This window comes from Bidens hawaiensis, unplaced genomic scaffold (assembly GCF_021521415.1).
Source record: "Bidens hawaiensis isolate Kalapana, Puna unplaced genomic scaffold, B.hawaiensis_p1.1 tig00007117_1, whole genome shotgun sequence".
Classification (NCBI taxonomy): Eukaryota; Viridiplantae; Streptophyta; class Magnoliopsida; order Asterales; family Asteraceae; genus Bidens; species Bidens hawaiensis.
Genome location: NW_027491488.1, coordinates 1,062,811 through 1,071,207, shown reverse-complemented (window position 1 = coordinate 1,071,207; position 8,397 = coordinate 1,062,811). Strand labels below are relative to the sequence as shown.

General features: G+C 35.8%; 1 pseudogene across 1 annotated transcript; it reads left to right on the top strand.

Moving 5' to 3' along the window:
• Nucleotides 1-4,544: 4,544 nt before the first annotated feature.
• Nucleotides 4,545-6,864, top strand: LOC143634545 (protein LONGIFOLIA 1-like; annotated as a pseudogene). The gene is made up of 4 exons (XR_013153876.1): nt 4,545-4,679; nt 4,824-5,378; nt 5,524-5,738; nt 6,175-6,864. The product of XR_013153876.1 is annotated as a protein LONGIFOLIA 1-like (transcript).
• The last annotated feature ends 1,533 nt before the right edge of the window (nt 6,865-8,397 follow it).

Here is an 8,397-nt window from a genome sequence, read left to right as displayed (position 1 = left end):
GAACCCCTAGGTGGCGACGATGTCGTGGTGGTGGCTGGGAGTGGTTACCCCTTGAGATTAGAAGCTTTCTATGCACGTGCTTCTCTGATATGTAACATTTTATTATTGGTTTTCATTTTGCTGAAAGGTTAACATCAAAACCTATAAAATTAGGGTTTTTCCATAATTGACGGTTGCTTTGTAAGCTTTGTACAGACATGTTATGTGGCACCAACCCATGGGTTTTAAACTATCTACAATAATAATAACTCTAATTATTAGGTTTCTTGGCACTCAATTTATGCTTTTGCTAAGGTGTTACTTTGGGGTTCTGCTGTTGTTGATGACGATCAATAGCAACAGCGGCTTCTTTTAAGTTGCGGTCCACATGAGTTTCGTTCCAGAAACAGGGGAATTTTTGTTATAATCATTTATATATCGTATGAGTTTACGTGCAGGCTATGATGATTACTTTAATTTAATGAGATATCGATAATCCGAGTTGTGGTTTGCCGGGGCAATTTCTGGATGGCATTGTTACCGTTTATGCAACCGTGAATTTGCAGCCATCCCATAACCCAAATCGTCTTTGCCTCAATCCCTGATATACATATCTGAGCCTGTTTGGTTTGTTGTGTTCGATTTTGAATGCTTTGTCGTTTTTAAAATTAGACGTTTAGTGAGTTTAAATCCTAACGTTTGTTATTTTGTTGGATTATTTTTCCAGGAAAACTGTTAACGAAAGCGCATCATATTGAAAGTGACACAGGGTGGGTAAGTTTTAACACACTGTTATGGTCACTTCGATAAAATATATAAGTGTTTGCGGTTGTTTAATTTCTAATTCCTTGTGTTGAGTAGATTGGATGGACGAAACGAGTTAGAACAGAAGCTTATCAAATTCAAAATATTTGAAACGCCAGCTAAATTTCAGCATCAATGAGTCCTTAGGTTGTTGGTGATGTGATAGATGGATCGGTACCAGAAGGTTAAGAAACCTAGAGCATAACAACCGATTAATAGGAATGAGATCCGTCAGGGAGGTTGAGAAGCTATATGTTATGACTTAACTTCAGGTGAAACTTTTGCTTTTTAATTTATAACACACGATTTTGAATGTTATATAAACAGCATCTTGAAGTTTTGTTTATGCGTGTTATTCTTGGTTTGGCAATATAACTTGGTTTGGCAATGTAACTAAAACCTATTATTAGGGTTGGTTTTTTCTTCTGAAATGTGGTTTATCTAAGTGTGACAGTTGTGGTAACTGATGTGTACAGTTGATTAGGATTTCACTTAGTGGTGTTGCGATTATTATTTGAAGCTTACACTAACTATTTTATTTCAATAATGAAACACAAGGTTGCTAAACCGAGGGCTGCAACCATACCACTTAGCAACATTCTAGCAAACAAAAATGACCCCTTTTAATACTGAAATATAAACCTTTTTGATTTGCATTAAAATCAATCCTTTTTAACCCACGCAGCATACTATTGGTATCGACCTGCATATAAAATGACCCGTTTGACTGGAAAGCAGAAAGACGAAAGTGACCCAACCATATTAAACAATAACCTGTTATGAACCGCATTAAAAAGTTATCGGTTATTTTGCCGCATAGTGTTTTTAGTATCAATCTATCAATAAAGATCATCAATATGTTGTTAACTATGCTTATAACTCGAACAGATTCTTGAGCAGTGGAGGTTAGCTTGGCCCAGGAAAAAAAAAAGAAATCCTGCAAGGTATGCAACTTACTGTCTTCATTTCGGTTTATAGGTGGTAAAATGAGCAGGTCAAGTGGGTTGGAATAGGCTAGGTTGGCTCGTGTTGAAACGTGCCAGCCTTAATTCGGGTAAACGCGGGCCGGGTTGGCAACCACACATTATTTTTACTTTTTTTCTTGAAATTTAATATGAATTACTCTACTAAATATAACTATGTAACAAAACATGAGGCATCGCGGCGGTTCATCAACACAAATTCGGTCGACATCGATTAGGTTTGTTATGGTTACTACAATAAACCTAAAATATAAATTAGTAAACGAGTGTTGACATTTGCATATCTTATAATAAAACAACATATTCAAAACGTGGGTGTGATACCAGTATTCTTCTATCGAACCCATATTTAAGTGAATGAGTCAAAATTACACCTTATTTTTCTAGCGAGAACCTTACTGTACCGGCATTAGTTATTTGATAAGGTTAAAATGTTAATATTTACTGTATACATATTAGTTATTTGATAAGGTTAAAATGTTAATATTAGGTATTTTTAACTATCCATTTTGAAAAGACAAAAGGTTTAACTTAAGATACATACTAAAAGGGACAATTGTTTTAAGAGTACACTAATTATTTTAATAACACTATTTTTAGTACTTTTAATCAAAAAAGTTGTTTGTAAATATTTGAATGGATCACATGTATAATAGGTTATGCCAACAAGTGTTGCTGAAAGGTGTAGTAGAGCTTCTTCTGTCAGATGTTATGATCAGTCTTGCCAAGAGGAAAATTTTAGACTTGGATCTTTGCAACCTGATGTCTGTAAAGTTTGAAGGTTATTCACTTAATTTCATTTTTTTTCTATTTCAATGCAATTTGACAGACGATTAATATACACAAATGAATATTTACATGTAGTTTAATATCCATTTTCCATTTAGTATGTTAAACAAGTGATGTTGCCTTTACTATATATTTAGGTGATGGAAGAGAAAGTTGACTCAAATAACTTAACAATATCAGCTCAAGTTATTTTGGGGCTGCTCGATGAACTTGTCATTCTTCTAGCGAGTACTGTACTGGTATGATAACCAATTCGGACAACCAGCCCCCACGCTGGTTCAAGTCGTAGGCATATTAGATAACTTCATAACTAATTTTGTAATCTATATGTTGGGAGTTAAAAGGATGTAAAATGCTACCCTAGAGCTATGTTACCAGTTTTGTAATTGTGTACCAAACATAAAGAAACGCAATGGTATGCTTTTGTACACGCTTGCATGTTCTAACATTTTGGTAAAGTAACATGCTCGGCCTGGCGCAACGCGCCGGGTAGAAAACCTAGTATAGAGTAAATGAGAAAGTTGGTGTCACAAAGTTGATATAAGTTCCAAGACTTCATATATATATAAGATACTGGTGAAACTGAAACATAAAATTCAGCTTTGGTCCATTGGCTTGGAGTTGTTGTATGAAAGTTGATCTTTCCATGTTTTGCCCGGGTTCGGTTCTCGGCAGAGGCAAAAGGTATTTTACTTCAACATTTTTTTTTCGTCATTATTGGGCGCCATAGATTCTCAGCAAGGGGCAAAAATATATTTTTTCAATTTTTTGTTTCCATTTGTGTTATTATTGAGATATTTTTATAAACATAAGTTAAAAGCATTTACAATAAGATTATTATAAATCAAACTTTTAAAACGTCTAAGTTTTATCAACTGATTTTTTTAGATTCGTACAAACATTTTGTTTTTTATTTTACCGAATTCGTGTCGTCTCACCGCCACAATGTCCGGGCTTGATAATGTTCGGGTTTTACTGACACACCGCACAACGTCCAGTACCGACAACACTCAGGTTTTACCCACGCCCGGTTTTTACCAAACTTTATTTTAGTTCCGTTGCCGTAAAAAATGTAAACGAAATCGACAATCGTGTTGAGCCACCGCCGAGAAACTCGGATCTTTACCAGTGCCCCGGTTTTACCGACTCACCACCACAACTCTCGAATATGAGTCGACTCGCCGTTGTAACGGCCGAGTTTTACCAACAACCGGGTTTACCGACCGAATAAACATTGTTTTAAATTTGTTAACAAAAAAATTATAATATGCTATACGAGTGTCGTTGAGTCATTGTCTCAGCGTTTAGGCCTGACTAACATCACCCAACAAGTGGCTCACCTATATTTTTATTTTTTGTTTTAATTTTGTTTTAGTTCCAATACCATAACGAATATAGCAATTACCGACTAGATTTGTGTTGACTCGCTGTTGTCTTCCCGGACCAACCGATGCCCCCCCCCCCCCCCCATTGGCATACCTCAAGTTTTATATTTATTTTTTTTAATTTGTTTTAGTTTCAATACCGTAACGAACGCTTTTAGTTCCAATACCATAACGAATATAGCAATTACTGACTAAATTTGCGTTGACTCGCTGCTGTCGTCCGGGACCAACCGAAGGCACCCCATTGGCATACCTCAATTTTTATATTTATTTTTTGTTTTCAATTTGTTTTAGTTTCAATACCATAACGAACGTAACTAATATTGACTAAATTCGCATTGACTCATCTTTGTGACACCTGAGTTTTACCGAACGATTTTACCGCACAACGCGCGGGTAATCACTAGTTTGTTATAAATTTCATATGGTTCCACAACTAGGTAAAGAGTGGCGTGACAAACGTTTAACGGGTGCGTAGGAGAGTAAAAACTAAAAAGGGTTTTACCTACATTAATAAACATTTTTTTTAACGTTGATAAGTAAAAAATATTCAGCTCGTAACTTCATTTTAAAAAAAATATTTTCGAATTCAACTAGGTAAAGAATGGCGGGACTAGTTCACCGACAGAATGACGAGAAACAAATTGGTTGCGTGTCTAGCTTCCTTCAGATCTTCAACCGGCAACAAATTTTGTCGCGTAAACGCATTCATTCCCCAAAACGCCTCAATTCTTCCGCTGTAAGTGCTATGTTTTCTGCTAATTAATAAGGGGCGGTAATTAATGTAATGTAATGTAATTGGGAAATGTGACCGTATGTTTGTGTATAGTGGTTACTAAGATATCAATTATAACAATACTTACGATATGAAAGTGATTTACAGGATGTCGGTGAGTCGCCGGAGTTTTCTCAAGAACCAGGTAAGCCGGTGGTGGCGGCTCAATCATCTCCAGCGGAGAATGAGAACGGCCATCCAGGTGTCATTGCGAAACACATCGACTGCAACAATTTTCAACTGAAACAACCGAATCAATCACAAAAGCAAAGCAAAAGTGAATCAATGCATGTAGGTTTCGACAAGAGATTGAAGATAAGAGAAATTGATCAACAGTTGAACCATCTCAGCACATTGAAACAAATTCTACAAGTTTTGCAACTCAAAGGTCTTCTACATTCAACCAATGGTTCCCGCCACCAGAACATCGTCTATGATCGAGATTTGTATTCTGATGAGTCCAGCATTCACCTGAAACAATGGCGGTCGTTAACCTCAAAAGTCGAACAACACAGATCTCTTAATAATTCCGGTAGTGGAAGAAGTCCGATTAGATCTAGAACCGTTTCACCTAACCGAATCCAGAGTAACCTAAAAAGCTGTGACTCGATTAGCAAGCGGAAACCGTTAAGCATTGAAACTATCGATACAATCGATTCAGAGGTATGCAAATGGCTCGTTTATTGTAAGATCAACTTTGCTGTTCAAAAAGGGTTGTTTAGCATCTTGTTGTCCGTTTACCTACCACTTTGTTTGTTATAATATTTTGATTGCTAAAAAGTTTCAAACTAACTTGTATTGATTACAGAGGTCCAGATGGGAGGATTGTAGAGACGGAAAGCGTTTATTAGAGAGATGTGGCAACTTGCTAAATAGCATTGCGGAGATGAACAAGACCACTGAGTCACAGCCGAGTTCAGCGACAGTTTTACCGAGTCCAGTGTCGGTACTTGACTCGGGATTTGACAAGGACGAGTCGTCGTCTCCTTCACACAGCATTGATTTCAAAGATAATCTAAAAGAGTAAAAAGTTAAAACAAAAAACTAACCTTTTTTACGTTCACATGACACTTAGTTGACATGTCATAATCTAGTTGGTTATAGTAGTTGGTCAAAGTTAAGCACTGTCAAAAACATAATATCATTTGCTGTTGCCATCAAAATAAACTCCTGCATAATGTAGGAGTAGGGCTGTTCACGAGCCGAGCCGAGCCTGAGCCAAGGCCAGCTCGAGCTCGATAGTCAATTGAGTTGACTCGGCTCGAGCTCGAAATCTTAATCGAGCTGAATATATGAGCTCAAGCTCGGCTCGGTTATAAATCGAGCCGGCTCGGCTTGACTCGATTTGGCTCGAACAACAGCAGCAGTTTATGGTAGAATTGTAAATATTTGCATTCTATATGTGAATAAGAAAATTTATCTTTATCGGATTTGTTTTCTTAAACAGCAACATCAACAGTTATTTCTATGAGGAAAACTGGAGCCCCAAAATCTCACCAACAGAACAAGAAGAATTCATATCCGATGACCCAGATTTCATTTACATTTCAGAGATCCTTCGAGCATCACAACACCTTCGAGATGACTCCACCGTCTTCTTCTCAATCGAAAAAACAGCTCTACAACTCCAATACCACATCAACTGTCTCCAAACGCCACAGAAAGCTCATCTTCGACGTAATATTCGAAATGCTGGATAGAAACAGACAGTTGCCGCCATGGAAGACGTCGATAGAAGACTCTCGAACTTCAGTAAAACATATCTGGAATGAATTCCAGAGGATTCGAGAGATGGTTATTATTAACACAGGCAGTGGTGATGGTTTAGTGGAATTGATTAGCTCTGTTCTTAAGAAGGATCTTGTTGAAGTTAAAGATTGGGACGACTATCCGATCGATACTTTGGAAGTGATATGGACACCGAGCGATTGATATTCAAGGATTTGGTAAGTGAAGTGATTCGAGATTTTGGTGAATATTCTGGCGAATGTAAGTTGTACCGGAGTCGACGGAAATTAGTGTTTTAGAGGTTTATAGCATGAATGGTGGGAAAGAGTTTTGTTTTAATTTTCGTCTTGTTTTTCCCGTTTGATATAATTTTGTTGTTTTTGTGTTTTTCATATTAATTTAGTTTAGTTAGTAAGCTATTATGTTAAGTATTATTAAGGGTGCAAATCGTGTTGTTTTGGTGGGTTATTTTTTGTTAGCCGGTTGAATTTTTTAACCATAACCTGATCACAAATTTTGGTGGAATATATATAACTATAAACTTACAAAATGCAATGCAGGTAGGGGTCGATGGTGGCAGCATATGACCATTTGAGATGTAGATGGTGCTCTGGCAACTCACATGCCCTTCTCATGAAATGAGCATCGTACCTTTCTAATATGTCAATCATCTTCAACGTACGGTTTTAATTCAAGATCTCACTGGATTTTGGTGGTCACTCCTAATATTATGAAGAGTTTTTAGTACTAAAAGTGGTAAATTTTAATTGGTTTTATAGGCTAGACATTATGTTAAAATGAGTTCTAATTATAAAGAAAATCAGAAAAATAATCTTTTATATATCTATACAAGTTAGGTAGCGTTTGCTACGTAAGATTTACGATCGGAATGGAATGGACCATTGTGAAAGAATAAAAAAATGAATGTTTGGTCACCGTAACCACCACCGTCATTACCATTTTTTGTTTTGGTGATTTTCTTAATTTGGAGGTATGAGTTTTTTTGTCACTTGAATTTCATTCACGCAACTTTTCTTACCTACCAAACAACAAAAAGATATGATTCATTCCATTATCTATTCTTTTATCTCATACCGAACGTTTACTCGTCTGTTTCTTTTCATATTCACGCATCATTATACATGCTTAGTAGTATACAAAATGATTAAGGGGGTGTTTGGGATTCCTTATTTCCACCTCCTTATAACTTATTCTCATAAGTTATAAGTTCCAAAAGTGTAACTTATAACCTACTCCCCTCACAACTTTCAACTTTGCCGAACACCTTATGACTTTTATAAAATATACAAAGTACATAAAGGTAACAAAGTGAATACACGAATATAAATACATTCATGAAGAAAGTAGGCACTAAACAAAAAAAAAAGAAAATACGTATGCAATCGAGTTGTGAATCTTTTATGTATGTTAATACACGAGCATAAAGTTGAAAGGTATGTAAAATAGTTTTTTGCTACCTTATAAAGGTAAAAACTTATGTTATAAATTTACGTAAAAAATAATTACTCTCGTGATTTTCTATTAATTTTAACAAACAATTTCAGGTTTGAAGGACATCGTTTTATAAAAAAGAAAATCATTCTTGTAATATTCTTTAGTACGTTTATTTAATCTCATTAAGTGTTAATTTTAGTTTTTTTAACCGCAGAATTAAAAGAAAAAAATGATGACGAGTAAAAATGTTATAAATAAATCTTCATATGGTTGTTTATTTGTCGGTGTGTCTGGTAGTGGCCCTCTAGCAAATATAGCCCAGTAAAGTATGTGCCCCCCTCCAGGAAAATATTATTATGTTTTTTGGAATCTTTTACATACACGTGTATATTTAGTTGTGTGATAAGAAAAACAAATAATCAAAGACTAGCCTAACTATAATTCGTGGTCTTTTAATAAATGGGAAATTTACAATACTAAGTGGACATGGAATGCTTAA